The 25,142-nt window shown below is 39.7% G+C and overlaps 1 long non-coding RNA gene across 2 annotated transcripts in view; it reads left to right on the forward strand.

Moving 5' to 3' along the window:
* Nucleotides 1-25,142, forward strand: part of LOC135312548 (uncharacterized) — a 259,368-nt gene that overhangs the window by 44,837 nt on the left and 189,389 nt on the right. For both annotated transcript variants that reach the window (XR_010372128.1, XR_010372129.1), the window contains exon 2: nt 23,622-23,685. This is a non-coding gene — a long non-coding RNA (uncharacterized LOC135312548). The remainder of the gene's footprint in view (nt 1-23,621; nt 23,686-25,142) is intronic.

Consider the following 25,142-nt stretch of genomic DNA (forward strand, 5'->3'; position numbering starts at 1 on the left):
TTCTTAGACATTTGCAGGACTCTTTTATTATCCTCCTTTAATTCTTCTCTTAAAACTCTGTTGTGAACATTGTGAATGTTGTGACATTACGCATGAACTTAACAGCAGCTAGGCAGCCGGTGTGCAAAGACTTCTGCCCATCAAGTTGACCAGTATTATCACCGTGGATTTTTTTTAGCTCTTCCCTGTTTGTCTGTATGAAATCACATACTGTGCCTTGCCCTACATTTCAGTTACAAGCACTCTTGAAAGTGTTTTGTGTTTGTGTGACACCTAGTGTAATGAAGTTTTGACTGAGGATTGAGATCCTATACAGTTGTTACTAGCAAGTGTCATAAACATGCATGTACATATAGGTATACACATATATATGTATGTACATGGGGTGTGGGTGTAGAAAGGGTTTTCAAAACAGTTAGGGATACTGTAGGAGCTCCCATTTAAAAATTTCCTTTCACCACTTCAAATTTTCTTTGTAGGGCCTTTTCATTCTTTTAATTATAATAATGATTACAACTTGTTATTTCTAACATAAGCATAGCTCTCTTCCATTCACTGAAGAGTCAAAAACCTGCTTTCTTACTGTAAATCATGAATTTTCTATATGTGTGTTGTGACATTAAGCCAAGTGAGCTGTCCTGAAGTGCTAGAAACAATTTCTTTCGTATCAGCTTGTCATCATTTGTTACTGTTCTCATCAACGATAGAGGTACAGGAAGTTTTATGTCTGACATTGAACATGAAAAGATAGCAATCCTGCTAAGGAACAAAAAGAAATACCAAGATTCATTTCAAGGTGTTCCATGTCTCTGCGTTTTGAGGACTAAAACCATCGAAGCAGCTAAATAGTTATGTCAGTGCTACTTAAATTGAACTAGTTTTACATGACTGAGCTATGGGCTTTTTGTATAGACAGTCTGTATCACCAAAGATCTCATTTTTTGCAGCAGTGTTAACAATAAAAATAATCTTCATTATCTCTGTAGATAGTCAAGTGTATCTAGATTGCTTTTAAATTCCAACTTCACTTTTGTAAATTCTGTGATGAATAAGGCATGCAGCAATGCACCCATTTAAATAATTGTATCCTCTGCTTTTAGGAAGCAGGGACATATTTGGGGAAATATATTTATATGTAAATTGTTTCTTTTGAGTTAGGAGGCATATTTATTTTAGAAAAGATTCCAAACGTCCCGTAAGTCTGCAGACGTTTTGTGGTCGTCTTTTACATTTGATGTGTAGGGCATGCAGCAAGCTCCACATCTTTGTGCGTCAAGGCAACTGCCTTGTTTGCCAAGATTGAAAAACGAATTTGAAAGATATTATATACCTCTGCATATTAGTGAGTGGATATAAAGGGGATAAGAAAAGTACGCTCATTCAGTCTTTTTCTCTTTCCCTGTCTTTATGTATGTAAACATAGTAGAGCCTCTGGGATGACTCTTCTCTTTTATTGTGGTAAAGCTATTGACTTAAATCGGGATAACTTGTGTAGAGAACTGACATTCAGATCAGAGATAGAGCGTTGAGAAACTGATTTCTGTGTGGTTGAACCTAGACGTAAGTGCAGTTTTTCAATCCAAAGTGTATTTTATTGTGAACTGTGTTCTTATACTTGAAAGTAATGTGAGCTCTTTATCTGACATTGACAGTCCTAGTGTAGGATTTCAGTGGAAGAACATCTCAATTGCATCAGTTAGACTGACACAAGTGTCAAATCCATGATCTATTCTCACATTTACACGCATCTTTCTTTTTTGGTTTGGTTTATCCAGGACAAATGTGCCAGATCTCTAGAGGTGAGGCATAAGCAAGTGGGTTTCGTTCCAGAGTACAGAAACTGGTTCTTTGTTTTTGTATTTCAACTCATTCCCTATATTTCCAGCTACAGGTTGAGACGTAATGTTTCTTGTCTAAAACAAAATGAAGAAAAGCTGCATAAGAAATTTGAAGTATTTCCCCCAAACTTACTCTAATTATTCATTGTAATAGAGCCAAAGCCGCAGATATTTTGATATTTTCTGTATCTATGAAGCTACACTGAGTGCAGCTCAGTTATGTCTCAGGTATAGTTGTTTTGCAGCAAGGGGGCTCCTTTTTTATTTGCAACACCACAGTTTAGTGTAGGGCAGTATACACTGTGTTGTGTGAGGCTCTGGTATACCCATGGCGCTTCAGTTTTCTGAAAAATCACACCTTTGGGGCCTGATCCAAAGCCTGACAGTTGATTCTAGGCTCTTCATTGATATAAAAGAGTTTTGGACAGGGACTTCTGGCTCATTGAAAGCCTCAGCAGCATCATAGAGCTACACCAGTGAGACTGATAGTGCCAATTATATTGTCGGTGGGGCCTGTCCATTTTATCAAGTGACAAATTCAACAATGCAGTTAAAATTCTGAAACCTTCCATGCACTGGAGGTCCCACGGTCACCATGGTAGGCTACAGCTAGAAGGTCTGCTCATATAGCCCCAAAGATAAGGGCAGTGTTTTCACAGACAGACCTGCAGTCAGCTGAGTGTCATATATCCATTAAGTTCTTCAGAACATGTAACAAAATGGTCTGGGAAAGTGTTTCTTTAGTGAGTCAAATCTTAAGACAGCATTAGGCAACTTGTGGGATGAATGCAAGAAGCACCACAGCACAGAAATATATGAAGCTGACAGTATCCTACAGGGAGCTGGTTAAAATCCACTTCACTTGAGTGGCCAGCCTAAGAGTACAGAGAGGTCAATATATCCATAATTATTATTACAATTTTCTATTTAAAATATGCCAAGTTCTTTAGGAGAGGAGAAAAAAGAGTTTCTTAAAAAAAAAAACCAACCTTTTAAATTACAGCTTCAAAGCATTAAATTGTCTAGTAGCTTCCTAATTTCCCCAAGGATCTAAGAAATAGGCATTAGGATTCCTGGAGCGAGACGAAGACTTTTAAAATTCTAGATTTTTAATATACAAGTATTTTATATATGTTACAGAAATGAAGCAGCTAATTTTGTGTGACTTCTACTAAATAGTTACTGGAGCCCATACAAAAGTACTGGTAGTTATAGGAAGAGTGTGTTATATTTTCATCCTCAGGCTACACTTCAGCATTTGGAAGGAAAAAAACCTATTTCCGTTTTGCATGTCTCTTTGGAAATATGTTTTGTTTGTAGAGGAGAATGACTTCTATTTCTGAATTTGGAAAGTTGTACAGGTTGTAAATAATGCCCATCTTAGTTTTTCAACATATTCATGAAGTACATTTCATGATGATGACAATGAGGAAAACATTACTGATCCATTATGCAGCACTTCAGATAATTAATTTTAGCCTAGCAAGTAAATAATTTTCCCAACAGACTTATGAGCTCGCTAGATAAGCATTATCTTTCCAAAGGTAAGTCAGTGGCAGCTTCTGTATTAAAAGAATGGGATGCTGACTTCTGATCTTCTTCCTTATTTAGGCAGGGCAAGTTGGGATATGTATGGAATAACTGTTCATGTCAGTCCAAGAAGTTTATTGTGCCAAATGACACACCATGTGCTGACCACATCGTACTTGCCCCTAGTTCAAATTCACAAGAAGAAGTAACGTTAGGAGTGGTGCAGTACCTTCCCATCAGAAAATATTCAGTGGCGCACAAGGATCATATGCCTGTAGGTTAAGGAAACAGTATTCATTGGAAGAACTGTTGTATCTTGAAGGCTAAACTAAAGACTTCTCACAAAAGTAGCCTTTCTGACTTCTGTAATTAAATCGTTTCGCACTTTCACTGGCATGAACCAGACCAGAAATTGCATGTCATGACAAGGGACGGGTCTGTTAATTGAGTGGAAGCAAGTGCTGTCAAGGATGGGCGTAATGAACATTGGCCAGGATGATCAGATCCATATGGGTTTATAATCTACCAATGGGTCACCAGCTCCTTTCACATCTAGCATAGGTGAACAAGAAGACAGCAAAATCACGAGGAGTTTAGTCTGCAGAAAAGAAGTGAAGAATGCAATGCCATAAAGAGCTGAACCCAACATGGGAAGTTCTGTACCAGACCTCATAATGACAGACAAAATGATTACAGAACTAAAAATTGACTCATTTGGTGTAGGTTATCATAACTTGACTACAGACGCCACGTGTAGACAAAGTTTCAGCAGTAATATTATCTTGTGTTTTAAAAGGGCCTCCATTAAAGGAGCTGAAAATAGTTCTGAGCCAGTCATCCAAGCAGAAGAATTAAAATAGAAAAGGCATTTACAAAGAGTTAAAATGTTTCAGCAGGATCCCTCAAAAGCCACAAAGGCACAGTGGAGAAGAGTCTTTCCTATTTATAAAGCAGCCTGGCTTAGACAAGAGAAAGCAGATGCAAACAAATGGAACAGGGAAATCAGTCAGCTAGGATAAACTGTAGGAATTATAGAAAATGAAAAAGGGAAATGAGAACAGAATAAGGACCTTGGAGCAATCAGGTATGAGATTATTAGGAGAAGAGAAAATTTAAAAGGGGCACTGATTCATCACAGACTCTGAGTGGAAAACTTCTCAATGTAGAATAAAACGACTGCCATTTCCAGTAAGGTTTTCTGTTCGGTATTTAGGCAGCAGAACGGCCATGTGGTCCGACCAAGTGGTAGTAATGAAATACTTCCCTTTCCAACCATAACTCAAGAGAATATTAATCAGGAGTTTCTGTGTGTGACTTGGGAAGATATAATGTGCATCTCTGGGTTTGTTGTGGATGATCAGGCAGATGGGAGCTCTGAGGAGACACCATGGCCAAAAGCACTGAGGTTCTTGAATGTATGTAAGGGAAATTTCAAAAGAGAGAGGTTGTGCTACTCTGGTTGTGACGCTAGCATGACTGCTGCTGGCGTACTCCTTGTATGCAGTTCTCCTCTCCATAATTCAAGAGGATACTGACAACTGGAGGATGTTTAGAGAATAATGACAGGCGTGATTAAAGTAGTGGAAATAATGCCTCAGCAAGGAGAGAGACGGGGACTTAAGGAGCTTGTCCTTGTACATAGTCTTTCCGCCTCTTCAGAGCACCCTCCTTCTCACCTCATACTCGGTAGTGGAATTACAGGCACTGATAATGGCTGTTCCACCAGGGCATTGTCTTGGCTTGGCACTGAGAAAGGGAACTCTTGCTGTTTCTCTGCTAAAGGTCAATGCAATCCCTGCCTTTAGAGCTTCCCTCCGCATCACGAGGCAGTGTCAGAATGATCCCAGTAGAGCTGGAGTTAGTTGGGATTAAATCACTCCTGTATTTTCTCTCAAGGCGTTTCATTTTTGGAGTTGAATCTACTAGGAAACAATGGTTACTGTCCTTGCAATGTATGATCTGTGTGGCTACAGGGACAGAACCTCAGCTTTGCGCTGTATTGGCCTTCTGTTAATTTGCACCATGTTAGGTTTGGTTCTCAGTGTAAAGGCATTGTTCGTTGGACATTTAATTTAAAATGGTTTGTTTGAAAGGACATTGTTTCCAAGGCCAGTGTTTTAGGCCTTTATGTAAAGGCTGAATAACTTTTATCAAAATAAGAAAAAGAAGAAAATAATTATAGCCATATTATTATATGTAATTTAAATGTTGGCCTTAATGGAATACACTGTAATAGAACTTTTCAAGGTAAAATGTGTCCTGATTAAAAGGTATTATGAACTCTTCATCTGCTTTTTTTAAGAACGCTGTATTAAATCCTACATACAGCATGATACTTTTGTGATCTTACACCATTTATGTGAAAAGCTTTAGCTAAATGTTTATCCTAATGGGAAGCTCAAAAATTTATCTCTAGAGATGTTGCAACAACTCAAAGAATAGGCTTTACTGATGTCCTTGTTTTGGGGTGGTTTGGGCTATAGTTTGTTCACATCTATTCCTATACAATCAGATATGAAATGTAAAAAAGAAAAAAAAAAGGTGAGGCTATGCAAGTTACTCATTTGAAAGGTTAAAGGCTAATACTGTAGTGAAATCTGTACAGTTATGGAGAAAATATCTGCTTTATTTTTAAGGTGCTAATTAGAAGTTCATATCTATTATTTTTCCTTGAAAATATGGAAACATTTAAAGAATATTGATATAATAGGTATTAATACTCTGATGTACCTCTTGATACAGCTTATCTTTCCATGACAATGGATTTGAGATCATTTTAATACCTCCTATTTCAGGAAGTATCCTTGGGACCCATAGATTTCAAAACTGTGTGATAAAGAAACGTATGTAACTTTAATTACTTCAGGAAAAAAAATTCAATTCTTTTCAAGCATTTTGAAAGACTTGGTTATTAAATTAGTTACAAGCTTCAAAATACCATGAGAAAGAAAAGAGAAGATGTTATTGTTGGTTCAGTGGCTGAAGACAGCAATTGAGAATCTGGTGAAATGGATTTGCACAAAACTGTGATTTCTTAACTGCTGTTTCAATAATATGGAACGCTGGATTTTGAGAAAACATGGGAAAAGAGTAGGAAATTGTCACATAAACTAAACAAAATATTCTGTTGAAGTACAGTCTGCTGGAGTAAACAGTCATTACTGTAAGAATGGAGAAGCAATCACACCGGTTAAGTGTTTAGCACTTGTCAGTTCTCCTTGTATTTTCTAACCCCAGCTTTAACTGGGCTGATGGACTCCTGCTACGGGAGGGGACTTAAGTAACAAAATGCACTGAAGGAAACAGCATGTAGAGAAAAAGTGTCAGAAAAGACTGCAGAAAAATATGCAAGTTCAGCTCCTTAATTTAGGGAAAATCTTCATATTTGGCTCTCTTAATAAGAACTATAGCCATAATTCAAAGTAGAAACAATTCTTGTCTTTAAAAAATGTTACACAAGTGATGTGCTTTGCCATTTTTAAATCATTCTGTGCGTTTATGTGGAAAAAAAAGAGAGAGTTTTGTTTCCTGGATGCAAGCATAGCTCAATATTTAATTTTGGATTTTATTTTGATACATATTTTAATACTCTGACCACAGATCTGAGAAAAGAAATCATATTATGTATGCACATAATATGATGAAGTGTTTTGCTCCTTCTGATATACAGGTGAGTCTGGCAAGCCCTTGAATTTTCCATAACCTCATACACTCCATTGCAAGTTCCTGTTCTGGAGTCGTGGAAGTTTTAAAGCTGACTTGGTTGCCATCATTTCATGCACCTTATTTGAGTACTTTCTAAATGGCACCTTCTTTTCTGTGTTTTATGACAGAATAATCAACAGATTCAGAGCTCACCCCTAACAGACATCAGGATGTCCAGAGTCTGTTACCTCCCTGATGTAAACCTGTTACACAGCCTAGCGCTTTCGTAGGACTAGCCTAAGTCCTGCAGCATCAGTGTTGGTTTTTCTGCTGGTCCAAAGCTTAAATATCAACAGCTTTGACACTATCTGTGGCAAAAAATCTGCAGTGTTGCCCTCTGGTTCTCCTCGGAGATCATTGAATGCTGTCCAGAGGGAAGAGTCCTAACTGCAGGATGTGCATCCTGTGTGAGCAGGGATTGGTCTTCTGAGGCAGCAGCACTAAGGGGTTTTATGGGAGTCCCCCTCTTTCCTTCAGATAGTTTGCATGGACTGTCATTGTCCTGGCTGATATGAAGAAACCACATAACAAGGAAAAAAAAATATTTCTGTCTAGTGATCAGGAATTAAACCAGTTGAAATTGGGAAAGGGTGTGGGGAGGTTAATGTTTTACCAGCCAGGAGTTTGCTGGGTAGCCCAGCTTCCTCCAGGCTGGGAGGTGGTGGGAAGCTACTCTGCTGGTTCTAGCAGAGATGGGGAGCAGAGACATTCCCCTCCCCGCAGCACACCTTTGCTTCAATCCCAGCTGCAAGACTGGAGGTGGCTGTAGGTGTTCACATCCTTCTGCTGGCGAAGCAGGGGGGGCTAGGTGGATGAGAGTGGCAACAGAGGCTATAAAAGAAATAAGACAGATAAATATGAGTGTAAAGTCTCTAAATGAATCTGCAGGCATCCCGAACAGTGCAGTAATCCTAGGTAAGCTTTGCTCTTGGCAAACATTTATTCAATGGCCGTTTAATAGCTCCTGACTGACAGCAAGTCTGTAGTGTAATCTAAGTCATTCCCTCCCCCCCGTCCATCCGTCGCTCTGGAGAGAGTTTCTTCTCCTGCAAACTGCGAGGGAGAAAGGATATAACTGTTCTTTCTGGAAATTCCACTTGAACCAGGGTTCAAGGATAAATATTACCTCCCCTTGGATATGTTAACTATTTTTTAATGATGTGATCTGATATTTTAACAGTGTGCGCAGTGCAGCAGAGCTTTGGGTTTGTTGTTTAAATATCTTTGATGGTATGTCATAACAAATTAGTTTCTAAATGTTGCCAATTTGGCAGACAAAGCTGATTATTTCCTGCAATCACACTGCATATGTGCACAAGATTATAATTAATGACCAGGGATGCCAAGCACACTTTAATAATGATCCTTCAGCATTTAAGGGACTGTTAGAGTTATTGGCATTTGTGCCTCGTGTTGCAGAGGATAGGGGCAATGAATACTGATAGATCTATCAGTGTCATAGAATCCAATAGTTTCCTGATTTTTCTTATAAATTGGAGGATTCACTGGGAGTTATTGACAAAGCAGCTGCAGTGAATATTAACAGTGTTTGTGCTGCTTTCACTGAAGCAGTACGAACTCCTAATTAGATTGGAATTGCTCTTTTGGCAACTTTGCAAGGCAGTTTTCCTTAGCATACTGTCCATTTTGTGTAAGGATTACAAGGAAATCAGTGATGGATTTTTGAAGAGCACCTGAATGTCAAGACAGCAGAGAGCTGGATCAGAATAAAAACTAGAGTGGAAAGGCACAGTGGATGTTTTAAAAAAAAAAAAAAAAAAAACAAACCAAAAAAGATGGGGAAAAAGGTAAAGCTTGTAACACAATCCAACAGAAATAGAATGTGGATCCAACTCCAGTGGTCTTTTCAGGCTGCTCAGGGAAACATGTCTTTTGGGATGTGCATAGCACAAGAACTGTTACAGCACTATAATATTTGGGGCAATGAGAGGGTGAAAAAACAAATCCGCCAACTGAAGTTCACTGCTAACTTAGTTTCAGTGCCTCCCTACTTATTTGCTTAAAAGACCTGCTCTTGGGCAGAACAGCGAGTGCGGTTCTGGTTTTTATTTTCTCAGTATGAATCAGTTGATATCGATACTGCCCTGGCTCTGAAGGTCGCCCTTTAAGTTGTAGACATGCTTGTGACATCTTCAGCAAAGGCAGCACAAAGTGTGCCCTGAACTCAGAAAACATCATAAGGTATTTCTGCCACCTTCTCCCTAGGGATGAGGTGGTGTGTTCTGTCACTTTTCCAACAGAAACCTCATGTGGCATCTTCAGCTTTCCTAAAAGGAAGGATGCAAGGAAGGAAAAGAGGTGAGGAATGGGATAGGGCATATGATGGAAGAAATGTGCCTCTTGAACCTTTTTGCTGAATTCAACTCAAAGCTCACATAAAGCAATTACTAATGCTGACATGCATTATTACCCAGTACGATTGGAAAAATCTAAAATTACTCTCTGGCTATCAGAAGCCGGGGTTGTTTCTGTACTTTCTGTGATCTCTCTGTGAAAATCCTGACCTGGGGTCTGTTTTACTGGGATTGTTATCATTAAGGCAGACTTTGATCATAAAGCCAGAGTATGTCTCCACAGCCTCTGTATACTGATTATGTTTACGCCTGTTAATATTCACCAAGACTCTTGATCCTCTGCCTTTTAAACAGACTTTGTTGAAGGTGTTGACAGTAAATGTCTTCTGGTTGAAAATCTGTATATTTTTTCAAAATGAAACTTTATGGACAATCTCTCAGCCATAGATATTTTCATCAATACTTCCGTAGATGTTTGGAACCACTGGCTTGAAACCCAACTGTTTAGTTTATTAAAAAGCCAGTTTTTAGTAAAATGGTATAGCTCTAACTCTGGGAAAAAACTTTGAAGTTTATAATAAATTATATTGCTTTGTGTTAACTGAATATTTTTGCTTTTTTTTCAGTCAGACTTAATTCAGATTTAATTCCTCACCCCTAAATCTCCAATACGATTTGTGAATAGGATTCTGGGATTTTTTTACTACTTTTTTTAAGGTGAGCTTATTTTACTAAGGAAGCTCTTAAAGAGGACAGGCTTCAGCTCATTATTCTCCAGCAACTTGTCTTTTTAAGTAAGATTTCATGGAGACAGGCTTGCGGATTGATACATATGCCTTAAATTAAAACCCAGTTACCTCAGATGTATATGAGGGAGCAATTTCCCAAGAAAGGGAAAGCTGTCTTGGTGCTGATACATCTCATTAAGTCAAAACCACAAAGTTCCAACCAACTGAAAGTTAAATTTTACTCTGACTCGTGTAATTGAACAAAATTTAAGTGCGTGATAGTTTTTACAGACCAGGCAAGTACCTGAGAGGGAAGTGGAAGCAGATGCCCTGATGCAGTGCAAATTAAACACCTCGGCTATTTTGCGCAAGGCAGTGGTGGGACTGGCAGGAGGGGCTGGAATTTCTGATTTTTAGTCCCACAGTCAGGCAGTTTCCTCCCTTTGGTGGATACTCCTGCTGAGTAGATGTTTATTTGGTATTTCATTGCATTGACTTACATGTGATGATGTTGCACTTGGTTGTAATTATATCTGATCATCTTCATGCTAGAAGTGCTGCAAGAACTGGAGATGGGAGAAATGAAAGGCATAGTTTTGTCATGTGGTATTGTAAACAAGTTTGTTAAAGGAATCATGAAATGAAAAACTGGGGAGGACTTCTGTCCTGAGGACTCCTACTGGTATTGTAAATACTGGTGCATCTTTCAGTGTAATGAGCAGGTCGACATAGATGTGAAGAGCTCTGTTTAAGTCTTCCAGGATGACTTGGACGCACACAGAGTGCAGGTCCTTTGCTTCTCTCACTATACTGTGACCTGCAGGTCTGAACAGTTTTGGTCGGGTGCCTCTGAAACAGAACAGTTGCCTTTTTTCTTTTAAAAAAATAATTCTCCCATTGCTGTGAAGGTCTCAGGAACTAGTATTGCCAGAAAACAACGTTCCCAAAACTCAGGAGATCCAGGTCTCTCTCAGCTTCTGCCCCTGCTCTTGGCCTTAGGGAGGTCGGTTCATCGTTCTGCAGCTCAGCTTTCCAGTCTGTAAGACAGGTTGTAACAATGCAGGGCACTGGGCAGTCAACATTTTGCTGATATGTAAATCTACTGACAACAAACACTGCCTAAAAACATTATATGGTTATTATTCACTAATAAAAGGGAATTTAAATTTCCCTGGTGATAAAAATTGTAGAATGTCGTTATATTATGTGAAAGAAAGAATATAATTGAGGTCTGGTATAAACAGATGTGCCAGCATATGAGCTGCTCCTGATATTGATCAATAACCGTCTTCCACTGTAATTGTTCCAGTTTGTTTACTGCTGTGTATGTGAGTTATTGATCTTCTCTTTCTAGCTTCTTTGTGTTCTTCCAGTTTCTAATTCATTCTTGCTTTTTTCTCTTAGACAGTTTAAATAAAAGCTTTAAAAGGATTATCAAACTGAGCCTTGAGAAGAGATTACTTAAAGCCAGCATTCACCCCCTGCTGGGGGGGGGGGGGAGGAAATCAATAGTCCTGATGACCATTCCAGCTTATCAGTGAGCTGTCTAGTAAGGACAACAAATTAGAATAATTTATGTACTGTGATGAGAGGTCCAGCATAGAACAGAACTGCTCAGCGTTGCTCAGGTTTCTGTATTCACTGCGTTCTCTGTATTCACTGTTTCTCTTTATGAGGTGGTGGGGCTGATACTCTGTGTATTTCAGTGGGTTTTATCTCTTGTACAGACTTCCAGTGAAGAAGTGGAATGTCTAAAATGCTCAACCCAGGGCTCTTTCTGAAACCTGAATGCTGGGCCATATGCAGCACTAGTGTTTTTAAAACCCAGGACGTTCCTTCAGGCGTTTGGAAGTGAGCCGGATCTGGGGGCACTGTTCATTTTAGGCTAAGAGCGAGCAGGGGTACCCCTTAGCCTCTGCCTGAGTCTAACACCTTCTCTCATTTGTTTTTTGTGGGGAGGGGAAAGAGATGTCCATTCCTGTGCTCAGGTGTCACTTTAGATTTTACGAAACAACACCTACACCTGAAATACTGCCCAGATTCCTTTTGTTGTCACTGTAGATGCTGAAGCATTGCAATAGCCTGATGTGCTTCTTAATGGGTGGGAAGACACTTTTTTCTCTAGCTTCAGTTTGCAAATGATCTGGAGGGAGAACCCGGGGATGGTATAGTCCATTAGTTCAGTGTCAGTGTTGTTGTGGCATGGCTAATGTAGCACACTTGTGCTTAAAAGCAGCAGACATGCTCGGCTTAATCAGCTGCGGTGCTGCCACCCGAATCTCCAGAAATAACTCAGAATCAGGTGACTTACTGAATTTTTGAAACTCCCTGAGTGTATTTTTCTTATTTTTTAACAACAGTCACATTAGCAAAGATTTACTGCAAGGGAACAATCATGCTCTGTAGTTTTGCATCACACCATAGTTTAATGTCTTTGCATGAAATCAGTTTACTCCTCTCTGAAGAGCTCAATTTCCATGCTTCTTTTCACTCAGACTTCATTTCAGTGGAGCACATTCTTCTTACTGAGTTCCCCACTCACAGCTTCTGCACTGGGTTTGACATGCCCTTACAGCCTTGGTGCCTTCTCAAGCTCCAGCAACTGCAGCAGCATCTCTTCATGGATAGGCAGCCAGCATCAAGGGCAACACCTGGGGCTACATTTTCGCTTATCTTAGATCTGATGCAATCTGCAAATGATGATGAACTTTCTCATAACTAAACTTATATCTGACATCATTACTTTTTTTGACACGCTATCTGGGAGTATCTTTTTATTGCTGAATTTGAATGGAAATGTGATGCTCTACCAGTGGTACACAAAGGTTTCCTTTCTCACACCTCCCTTCTTGCCTCAGCTGCATCCCTTGGGGTTATTTTGTGCCCTCCTACCTTGTTTCCGTGTCTTCTTTGAAGGCTGCTGTTTTAGCTGTCCCTTGGCCCCTTCCTTTGCCATTGTCCAGGACTACCTTCCTTAGAGGAAGGAGAGTGACTCAGGGAAGCACAGCATCCACATGACTGGTGAGGCTGTATAAAAGTAGATAGGTGAGACCCCTTGCATATACAGTCTGTTCATGTGTGCTAGCTTTGTGATAGATAAAGGAAAGAAGACATGCAGGGAGAAAGTGGGCTACCTGATCCATACCTCAGGGTTTCAGGGCAGCAGCATCAACCTCATTTGTGAACAATTTCTTTGGCATATGTGAGTGACAACGCCCTGAAAAGCAGAACACGTGTTTAGATTCCTGAAAGAGTATTTAGGGGTCTTAAGTTTTTAACAAGCTTGCTGAACAAATGATGAATATCCCTGTCGTGAACTTTTTGCATTTCTCTTCATAAATTTATCAAGACCTGATAGCAATAGCTTTAGGAATGCCCCTTCTTCTCCTTTCCCCGCTTTCATCCCTATCAGCAGGTATTAAAATGGCTTGTTTCCAGATAAGAAAAATATATGCCATATAAAATACCTGTGGTCTTCTAAATGGCTTGCACATCTCATTAACTTAATACTTTTTCCATTGGTCACTTTGGATTTATTGCTTTCAAACCATAATTTTTTAAATTTAATTTTGACCTGGCATTACCCTAAAATTAAATTCTGATCTACCCTCCACCTAAAACGGTCTGGGGAGGAAGCCATTTTGCATTCCATTATCATCCTATCAAATTTAACTAATTTAAAGGTGACATGAATAAAATATTCATTAAGAGTACAGTAACCGTTTGTCTGTGATCTTTAGAGATGTCCCCATTAACTTTCAGTTGACTCTCAGTTGAAAATAGCAACCTCTTTTTCTAAGCCTTTTCGGAACAACTTTGATTTACATGAAGAATGTAACCTGTCTTCTTGCTCTCTTACTCGTTATTTGTTAGACTTCCTTTTTATTACCTGGCTCTGAGCTAAAATATTTCCCTCCGTAGTAGACTGAAGTACTGATGCACTGATGTGTTAAAGCAAAGGCATATGATATTGTTGAGCTTCCTTTAACAACATAGAGATAAATATTCCTGGGGGAATGCAGCAGCTGTTTGGGGGATTAAATGTTTTCTATCTAGTTCAACAACTTCTCACTGGCTGCCTTGTGTCATTCTTGCATGCTTCCTCATGCTTGACATTCACCAAGTCTTATTAGAAGATTACTGAAAATCATTAATTCATAGGTTCTCCAGACCAAGTTGTCTGTTTGCTTACCCTTGAGTTCAAGAGGAGCGGAACTTGTTATATCTGAGAGTTAATTTTTTTTTTTTTCATTCTAAAAAATTGTGAGTAGACAGACTTAAAGTCTATGTTGAAGGTTCTTGTTTTGATCTGTGTCTCGGAAAGCAGTGACTCTCTTGAGCTTAGGAGCCCCTTCTTGCAGGAGCTGTGTCTGCATTGTGGCCCTGAATTTACCTTCTGTGAAGAACAGAACACTGTCTTTCAACTCAGATTACTTACTGCTGATGATAAAGCAGTGTATTGTATTAAAAAGAAAAAAAAATTACCAAAATTTGAAGTGAGTTAGCCTAAATTAATGAATAAACACTACCAAATAATTTGTGTTTGTTCCTTGAACAGGAGTGATACAAGAATGGATTTATAATCTGTCACATTTGCAGATTTGTATAAAAAGATACAAGAAATATTCTTTCAGGTACACTGAAGGATATTTTCTTGCACTTAAACAGGCATTACTACCGTTGTAAAATGATCTACAATCTTTGAAACTTAATTTCTTTGTACTTTAAGGAGAGAAAATTCAATATTATGGCCAAGTCTTATACATATGTGTAAGTCCATAACTAGTTCTTATATTTGGTTCTGCACTAAGGAATTTAGCCATATTTTTGCAGCAGTTTTCAGCATATTTTGCAGCTGTAATCAGAAAAGTGCTGCACGCTGGGCTGGATTCTGAGATGTTGTAAATGGGAATAGCTCAGCCTTTGATGGAGCTGTGCTGATTTGTCCTAGGTAAAAATCCAGTCTTTATGGTAGAATACAGGAAGATATTCTTTTTCAGTTATTTTTTTTTAATTGTAGCTGAAAATATCTCATACATAAGTTTACATTAAACAATAAACAGAAATAAAAATTCTGTTGGGCATTTTAAACCTGGTTGGTGGCTTATATGAAACACTGGACACTTAGAAATGCTCTATTCTCAAGTTACAGGTTTAGCATTATAATGATGTGATGGAATCACAAATAACTCTTCTGCACACTCTCTTTTTGCCTTATTGATTGGGAAATGATGGGATAATTTCAGGGGCTTTTTTTCCTTAGAGATTGTCAGAGAAAGGATTTTCTTTCTTTGCAAAGTTAATAACCAAAATCAGTTGATACCACTGGGGTGGGATGCGGTCCGTATTATGAATACTTGCCATTCTTCTTCCCCTTTAAAGTGTGAGCACTCTGGATTACTTTTAACTGAAATTCAACATTTCTTTCATTTTCAGACCTTAGCACCTGAAGCTTTTAAGATTTATAAAACATTGAATTATCTTAAAAAGCAATTTAAAATATCTGTTTATCTGTATATGTAATTTGAACAAAAATAGCAGTAAGTTAATAATAGCAAAAATGATTCTTCAGAGTACAGTGTCCAAGCTTGAATTCTTACAACTCTTTAGCTAAAATCAGTGAAACCAATTCTTTCCTCTGTTCTCATAAGAGAAATTGGGGTAGTCCCAAGGAAGCCACGATGTTTTCACTCAGCATAACTGAGCTTAGAAGCAAGCCCAGCCACCTCCTTATTATGGCTAAACGACGAGTACAGTATTGAATGAAAGAACATGGCACAATGGTGACGTGTATCACTAGGTGACAGATTTTAATTGTGCTGATGCTTTCAGTGTAGGAATACAAAGATCACCATTCACACATTACTAAGAAAGAAAATATGGACCCCTTAGATATTTCTCATGTACTTATATTCAGAGATTGCATATTTGTTTGCCAGTTCTCCATTTCTGCAACAGTCAATACCAAAGCAGCCATGCATAAGTAGCAGCTACGTGCTGTTCAGTAAGGCATATGATGTATTGGACTGCAAATCATGAACTACTCTTTTAACTAATGGCTATTTTATACATATGTTCATTTCATCTCATTATCTCTTGCAGCTGAGGCAGTGGACATGTCTGGTCCTGCCAGCACTGGTGCTGGCCTCCTATCTGTAGCAGATAAAAGATGGAGGGATTAGAGCTGTGTGCCCTAGATACACACAGAGGAGGCTCAGCAACCACAGGGTACAGTATCAAGTTTTCTTGGTCCTAAAGGCTTGTGTCAGAGAAAAGAGGGAGCTGCAAAGCTCATCCTGATCTAGTGTCATGGTATTGCTTAATGCTTTCAGCCAGGCTCCAATGCTGTAAGCACAAGTTTGTGCTGTTGAGTGTCTTTCTGAGGATGTTGCTTTGTTTTGTATATACAGTGCTTACCTTGCCAGTTTACGCAGGAGATAAGGAGAGCACCTCTTACAGCAGGAGTCACAGGGAACATCTGTGGCAGGGTTGGCCAAACCTCATGCTCCTAAGAGGCGAATACAGAAGTCTTTGTATTGCTTTTGTATCTTTGTTGGGAGGTGGAGGCCTGGGTTTATCAGAATCTTTTACAGACTTACCAGAAGCTTTAAGATCATTTTAGTGATTTACAAAAGTGTCATCCACAGTCAGAGATCTCTCATATTAAAAAACAAAACAAAACAAAATAAAAACCAAAAACCACAAAAAAACCACAACCCTTCCTGCCATGAATTTAATACCTTTGCAGGTTTGATTCAATTTTTAAGGAGTCCAATGGGTACACAGATATCAAAATTGAAGTTAGATCAAATTCACTCAAGTCAATACAACACCAATGAATTTAGAAGATGCAGAGCTTGAAAATTTCCTTAGGGCCAGCCAGGCAAACTCCGCCAATATATGCCAAAGGGTTAACAAAAGGTATGGTAGCAGTTACAGCAGGACTTTGAGAGGAGTGAAATTTTTTTGTACTAATTTTTGCTTTTTGTATCTTTCTCAAACAAAAATATAAAACCCAGGAAATGAATATTTTTCATGCTATGGCAGCCAGAATTTATGGATCCAATAATTTCTCAGATGCTACTTGAAAAATGTTTCTTTATCCAAAGGTTAACTCCTTTAGGTCTACAAACCTCTAAATTTTCTCACTTGCTCTATTAGTTGGTACAACTAGATTCACCAGAGTTATAAATCTCTCAGTTTTCTAGTCTATAACAGAAGAAACCCTGAAAACTCATAGATATAAATGGAATTGCTAATTTTCAATAAATCTGCAGTAACAGGTAATAGTGTCATAGTCCCCAGTTCCAATCATTTTTGCAATAATAAATGAGACTATAGAAGACTCACTTTTGGCCATAAAATTTACTGTTCAGGGCACAGATTTTAACCCCCAAAGTACTTAACCAATTCCCCTCTCTTTGTTGTTGTCAGTGTTACACTGCAGCATCTATTCCTGATGTAAGATCAGGGCCATTTTGGACTGCATGTGTTATTTATAGGCTGATTTGGGGGGAAAAAGGAGAGTGTTTTCCCAACGTATATTTTCAGCCTGACAAGTTTCAGTCCAGAGGGGCAAATTCAGGCTGTTTGTAAGAGCCTAGGGATAGATGCAATTCACCTGAAGCTTCCCCCCTGCCCAACCCCAAGCCTGAAATCTGACTTTATGGTTAGCCAAGAGTGCCACAAATGCCACTGTCCCCACTATGCTAAAGAAAACTGGCTCTGCCGTCCATGGAGGCTTTGAAAGCTTGTGCTCACGTGCCATCAGCTAAGGGCTCATGGGACTCCCTAACTCTCCAAAATGCTCCTAAAATGAGGCACAGTTGGCTCATTTTGCTGGCACTTTCAGCATTCCAGTCTGCAAAACCTGCTGGCTTTTTTTGGGTGCTACAGGTAGAGGTTGAGTTGGCTTTGGGAGCATCAAATTCTGTAGACAAATTAGCCCAATTTGGTACAATATAAGAGTGTACAGTCCAAGCCTGTATCTCACAAAGACTTGATTTGTGGATTTAATAGTAACTTTAAGTCACTGGACTGCTCACAGTCATGTAATTCACTAAATACTTTCATAGTTTATACAACCAAATACATGCATACATCTTTACAGAAACAAGGCCCAAAAGGGAATGACTGGGAATGGATATAAGGGCCTGGAGAGCTGTAGTTACTTGTCCAAGATGTTAAAAATGGCTCCGAGAGTAGAATTCATATCTCTGGAGTCCCAGTTCAGGGATCTGCCGACACAGCTTGGGCTTTCAGTGCCAGCAAAATAACAATCAAAAATATTAAACATGTTAGAAGCGTGCTGAAAGAAAGTTATATTAACAAAAGATGTCTCTTTGAGCTGTATCGATTTTCAGCTCTGGGTGGAAGAAACTCTCTAGACAGATATTTAAACATATTATTGTCTTCTATTTACTCAGCAGATATACCTAACACACTTTATGAGATGAGTGCAGGAGGGAAGAAGTCAATTAAAATCTGAATCTCATGCAGTTATAAAAGATTAAAATAACCCCATATTTGTTACATTGAGCTCTAATGCTAACACCCAAACCACAAGAGCATCTGAAGCTAGCTTTAAATCTTAAACACCACGTGCTTTCCCTGCACATGTTCTGTGAACTGGTTTAAGCTTAACAAAGTATATAAGCAAATTTCTTTCAGTGAAGGCATGTTGTGAAGCTTATAGTTGTTCATCAAGGGCTAAATGATCGATTAGGAGCCAGCTCATGAGCTGATACCAGTTAGAAGAGCTCAGCTTTGTTGGACAGGTCAAGATATTATGCTCTTTTTCTTAAGGATTTTTCTGTCTGTCGGAGCTGATATATGATGAGCATATTCAAGAACAAGTTCTGTGTCAAAGATAAAGCTTTTGCACGACAAAGTTTTGGGACTTTTCCAAGCTGTGTGGCTTTGTGCAAGTCACTTTTTGCCTCTGTTTCCCTATTCGTCAAGTGTGGATATTGGTATTGGCTTCTCTGTGAAGTACTTTGAGATCTGGAGACAAAAACTCCATTAAAAGTTACAGAAATAAAAAGGCAATGGCTATCATAAAGAGGACCAGTTCTTTTTATTTTCAGCCTTCTGCCAGCTGGGCTCTTATGCTTTATTTCAGGACACAGTCTGGGAAAAGAATCAATACCACTAACTTGTATACCATCAAATATGGGCTATCACATCGTCCTGCCAGTACATTTTCACGAGCAATGGAAATGTGACCTTTTTGCTTCAAGAAATGTTATTTTTATCTTGCACTTTAAACACAGCTTTCTAATACCATTGAGCTTTTGCCAGGATGCCTGAGATAATTGTTTGATCTTTCTGATGTTTTTCTCTAAATGTTGACTTCTGGGTTTTTTTACATGCAACAGGCACAGAATTAAGTATTGGTAATAGAGCAGATGCTAAAAACCTGTTTATCCTAGAGCTTAATGAGCAATAGAAAGGCCAGGCTGCATGCACTGGTACTTGCATCAGTATAAAGTCCTGCTGATTTCACTGTGCCTTTAACTTCATTTGGCTGTCTAGTAGTTTCATGGGCAACTATATATCATCATCCAAGGATGCTTAGCTAGAAAAGATTTTTTTTTTAACATAGTAACATTTTACAAAAAAAGGCACTGGAGATGCATGAAACAGATCTTGTGCTACATTGGTGGCACATATGGGAAATGGCATATAACATATACAAGTGTGGGCATTGAAGTGAAATGTTTGAGAAGTGCCATTAGACCAAAATCTGCTCCCTTTCACATCAGCAAAGCCCCACTGGCTTAACCCTGGTTTATCTATGGTGTGGCAGGTATCTGGATGTAAGCACCTTTGTATAAGGAGGAAAATGAGATATGATTAAGTGGTGGTAAACCTTCCCCTGAAATCCTTATAGGGGATATAGGACTTTTATACAAGAATTGGAAGAGAAGCAGGAATGCAAGGGAAAAGAAACATCCTATTATCCTCACACCTCAAAACACAGTAAATTATCCATGCCAAAATCTATCAAAAAAATTAAAAGCCAATCAAATGAGAGCCCAAACGATGCTAGCAGTAAAGGGGCTATAAAATTTAGGCAGGTTCAGAGAGAATTTCAAAATGGAACAGTCAGAAGTAAGTAAAAAGTAAAATGGATCTTCTGTTAAGAGTGTTAGAAATAGGAAGTAAATGAGAAAATGGATGAGTTAAAAAGGGAAAGGAAGACAATCAGTAGTGAAAAAGCAGAAGTTAAAGAAAATTACAATGAAGACATAGCAAATTTCTTTGTTTCAGCTTTGGCTACAGAGCGTAGTGCAAAGCAGTTGCCTCAGGACTGCTGTGCTGGTTAACAGGGAGGGGTGCTATCCGAGGCGTTGCAGGGGAAGGTGCTGGAGGGAAGTGTTAGAGGAAGCAGCATGACATTCCCAGGCATAGGGGATATTTGGTCAAGAGTCTGGAAGGAATTTGGAAATGCAGTAGCTGAGTCAACGTTACATTTTACAGACTTATTACAACTAATAAATATTTCAGAAAGGATAACATCTGTCTCATAATCCAGCCACTCACTTCTCAGTACTCCATGCTTTGTTTGAAGCAGTAACCCAAGCTGGAACATAGATGCATCTTGGGTAATGCTTTCCAGGAGGAACAAAACCAGCCCACCTTCTGGAAACGCAGGCTGGTGACAGTGCTTCCACTAAGGGTCTTTTAAGAAACTGTACCTGAACTTGCTTTTATAAAACTTTTTTACAGTGTGCTTGTACAGTGCTGAAGTGTGATAACTCATCTCCTTTTTCACACTCCATGCCGTATCTGCGGTTTTTGCATATATAATATGCTCAATGACATGTTTTTTTCTTCTTTTTGTTATTATGCTCTTGAAGTAATAGAATGTGGCTTGTAAGATTTTGGAAATTGTGTACTTTGTTGTCTGTTTCTGTTTCTGACAGAAAGGGCAAGTCTTTGTGAAAATAGGTAGGATTCCTATTACTTGTCTCATTATTTTGTGGATACATATAAAAATGTATCTCATTAATAGGCTGAAAATTTTAGTAGAAGAATTTTCTGTCTAGCAGGCTTCCAAATCCTTCAGAACATCTTCTAGAAGCTGTTCCTCAAGGTAATTTCATCATTTAGGAAAAAAAAAAAGAAAAAAGAAACAGATACAGACGTCTTTTCACCTTCTATCCACCTGTTAAATAAACTTGTCATTTCTACAGCCAATTCAGGAAAGGAGTTATCAGATCCTTTCCTTGGAGACCTAAGTGTAACCCTGCAGGTCTCTGGGGTCAACCTCATACCTTCTCAGAAAAGCTCCCTGCACAATTTGATAGTCACGGCAGTCATTATCAACCAACTTGGCATAGGCCTCTAGGGTTTTCCCATTGAGCAAGGTCTGAACTGTGCTGCCCATGCCTCCTCTCACCAATTATAAGTTCTGTACAGTTTTTTAAAAGACTGCAAAAACATATCAACATCATTCCCTTCCTTGTAATGAGGAAGCAATTTTCCCTTATTATAACTGACTAAATATGCATGGGCTGACCCAGTAGGACCCTCATTCACCCTTATTCTTTCCCTCTGGAAATCATATTCCATTTTCATCCTTTCCATTTAAAATTTTTCTTCCTCCCCATCCTTTCTCTGCTCTCTCTCTTGATCCCATTCTTGTTCCATCTTTATCTTTCCCATGCTGAATTGTCACTCTTCACGCTCCTGCTCTCATTACAACTTCCTTTGTGTTTGATGCTTGCTCATACCCATTTGCAATTGCCTGCCTTTTTACCGTGTGCCTTTTTATCATCTGTAGTGGCTTAGTACCTGTGCAGCATATTTGCTGTTCAGACTCCTACGCATAGCTTCAATTAGATGATAGGTGTCATTAATGCTGTTTCCTGCCCCCTCCCTGCTGCTTCAAGGTGTTAAAGAACAAGCCACTGGTGGGACAAAGCAGAGAGATGGGTGTCCCCAAGTGGCCGTGATATACATCTGACCGTGCCCTTCAAGAAGAGTGCTTGTACCCCGTAGTACCCACAGCCCACTTAGCCCTGCCACCACACTCAGTCCTGTTTCCAGAGTCAGCCTGGGCACCTGGTTTGTGTGCACCCCCCAGCTCCCCAAATACATTTCCCACCTGAGTTCCTCTGAGAGCTCCCAATATGGTCCCGAGTCCTTTCCATGGGTTTGTACTTAGCTCTGGCTCTGTCTGCAGAGTCCACAGCTCTGGACTGTGAGGAAATTTATTGCTTTGTGAAAATAACTTTTCAGCCTTCTTAGTAGCATCTGTTGAGATTGTTTAGCAGAGCGTGTAGAAACCTGCTCTCTTGGTGACAAAATGCTGCACATTCTTCATGCCTATCATGCCTGAGGGCTTAGTATGAGAATGAGGTAGGTGATGCAGAATAAGACAAGGAGACTGTTAAATGCCTCAGAAAATCTATGCCCTGAAAAGCGCCTTAGGCCTTAATGTCAAAGATAAAAGAAAGTCATGGGCACATCAAACCCGTGAATCCGAGTGACCACTGGAGGTAACTCCCAGCTGGTCTCTGCTTGGTCTTGGATCATACATTTGCAGAAATGAAAATACCTTCAAAAGCTTTATCTGGGATAAACTGATAGTTAAATCAGGTGAGTATCTGACCGAGATAGCATCAAAGGGAAAGGGATAGGTGGCTCCCAAAGCTGGTGAAGGCTTTTAGACCACCAAGCATTCCCAACTGCCAGATCTTGCACACAGGATGTGGTATAAACTCTATACCCACAGGTCATGATGGGAAATAAAGAATTGACAGAAGTGAGGAGCGGGGTAGACATGTTATAAAGCCTTAAACTGAGGCGCTCCTCCTACCCTGTGACAGGCCAATGGTATTTAAACCATTCCTGCCAGGTATTTGTCCCATTTATGTGTTACTTTCCTATGGACAGAAGGTTCTTTGTTTTGGTTGACCAAACTCTCTTTTTCTATATTTTATGCCCCATATATGTGTCTAAGGGTGAACAGGTATTGCTCTCCTGTTGACATTTGAAAAATATTGCTCTCCTTTCAATGTTTGAAAAATATGACAAGCAGTCATATTTTTACACGCAAGGAAGATATCTTATGATCTGTGACCTTTCTGCAAAAGATAAGCAGCCCAACATACCTTGGCTGTAGGTGTGGAAGACAGGAAAATGCAGGTGGAGAGGGAAGGCATCCAAACACCTCTGTGACTTCAGCCAAAGGTGGAGCGAGCACTCCCAGCTGGTGCTGGAGATGTGCTGCGCAGAGAGAACAGCACCACGGTTTCTGCATGGCTTTTTGTGTATAACCTCAGTCTTCAGCCTTCAACAAGGCATTGGACTGTGTGTGCATCTTGCTTGGAGGAGGTGAGGATGAGAGAGGATCAACCTGGATACTTCCCTATATTGATCTACACTCAGGTTCACATGTGCAGGAAAATTCTTTCTGTGCAAGCAAGCTGAACTAATAGAGCCAGTGGAGTGAGCATCTTTTAACAGCTTATTATTATTATCTGTCTCTTCTTCAGATGCATTCTGGTGTGCTACACATTTAGCTCTGTCTGCTGGAGAAGTAACAAAGGTCAAATGAAGGTGAGAACACTTCATTCATAATTTTTATGAGTTATTCAGACCCACTGTATCATTACCCCTTGGAAACATATGTTTTCTGATAGCAGTTTAGAAAATATTCAGCACTTCTCAACAATCTCTCATAAGTAATACAGATCAGCTGTCACACTTTGTCATGTGGCATCAGGTTGTGTAGTGCAGTGAATTGACTGTAGTGTGATATACTACAGCCATTCGAGATCCCATCCTGATAATTTCTGTGTCTCTAAATGTAATGGTACATGATGTGTCTTGCTAGAAGTCAGACGTATTTTAGTATATCCCCATTTGAGTTACAATTTAAAGGTTTTCAGAGAAAATACTTGATCACCGCTCTCCTACTAGTTTAAGTGTCTCTGATAAGAGTGTGTTAAACATAACTTCTGATTAAATAGGTGCCTCAGAAGGCTTAGTATTTTACTGGCCTTTGGCTTAGGCTGATAAAGGTGATTATGCTCAAAAATACTTTTTGCAAAGTGGTAGGGTAGCTGTACCTGCCACATTTAGGTTGTTTGAAGTTGGCATTTCTCTTAGGGAATCCCAGGGGCTGTGCTACCATAGAGGAAAGGCTTCTGTGTGTACCTCTTCACTGTTCAGTTGTGAGCCAGGGGAGGAGAGGTAAGACCTCACCATCATACTCTGGTCCCTGCAGAAGCATAAAGAAGAAAAGACTCTATTTCCCAGTAGGATTTTACTAGCTTTTCTACAGGAGAGTGGGAACTCAGAGCAAGATCTGGGTGTTTCCTCCTGCATTGCCCACCCATCCACAGAGCTGGGTGGCACCTGGCCCTCAGCAGCCTCTTGGCCTAATTTGGGAGCGTTTCTACTTTGCCTGATGACTTTTCCTCAGAGGAGACAGGGACCGGTTACCTTCGTTAGGGAACACAGCCTTTGCCTGCCTTGCAAAAGGCTGGCAGGTTGCTGCTTAATGTTGTTGCCACCTCTGCTTAAGGGTGAGTATAGGGGTGGGTATGTGTGGGGAGAGAAGTGACTTCAAAACTGGGAACCAGTCCTGACAGCTGATAACTTGAACTGCTGACCCATTTTAGACATAATTTAGAATAAAAATGTTAATTACAACTTTTTTAAGCAATTGCGCTGGTTTCGCTGGGCCAGAGTTAATTTTCTCCACAGTAGCTACTGTAAGGCTACATTTTGGATTTGTGCTAGAAACAGTGTTAATAACACAGGGATGTTTCGCTCCTGCTGAGCAGGGCTGCCCTTTCTGCTCCTCACCCCACCCCACCAGAGAGGGGCTGGGGGAGGCACAAGGAGCCGGGAGGGGAGCTGGCTGGGACAGCTGACCCCAACTGACCCCAGGGATGTCCCACACCACATGGCATCATGCTCAGCAGATAAAGCTGGGGGAAGAAGCAGGAAGGGTGGGATGTTTGGAGTGATGGCGTTTGTCTTTGCAAGTAACTGTTAGGCGTGATGGA

The sequence above is a fragment of the Phalacrocorax carbo genome, chromosome 3 (assembly GCF_963921805.1).
Source record: "Phalacrocorax carbo chromosome 3, bPhaCar2.1, whole genome shotgun sequence".
NCBI classification, from domain to species: domain Eukaryota; kingdom Metazoa; phylum Chordata; class Aves; order Suliformes; family Phalacrocoracidae; genus Phalacrocorax; species Phalacrocorax carbo.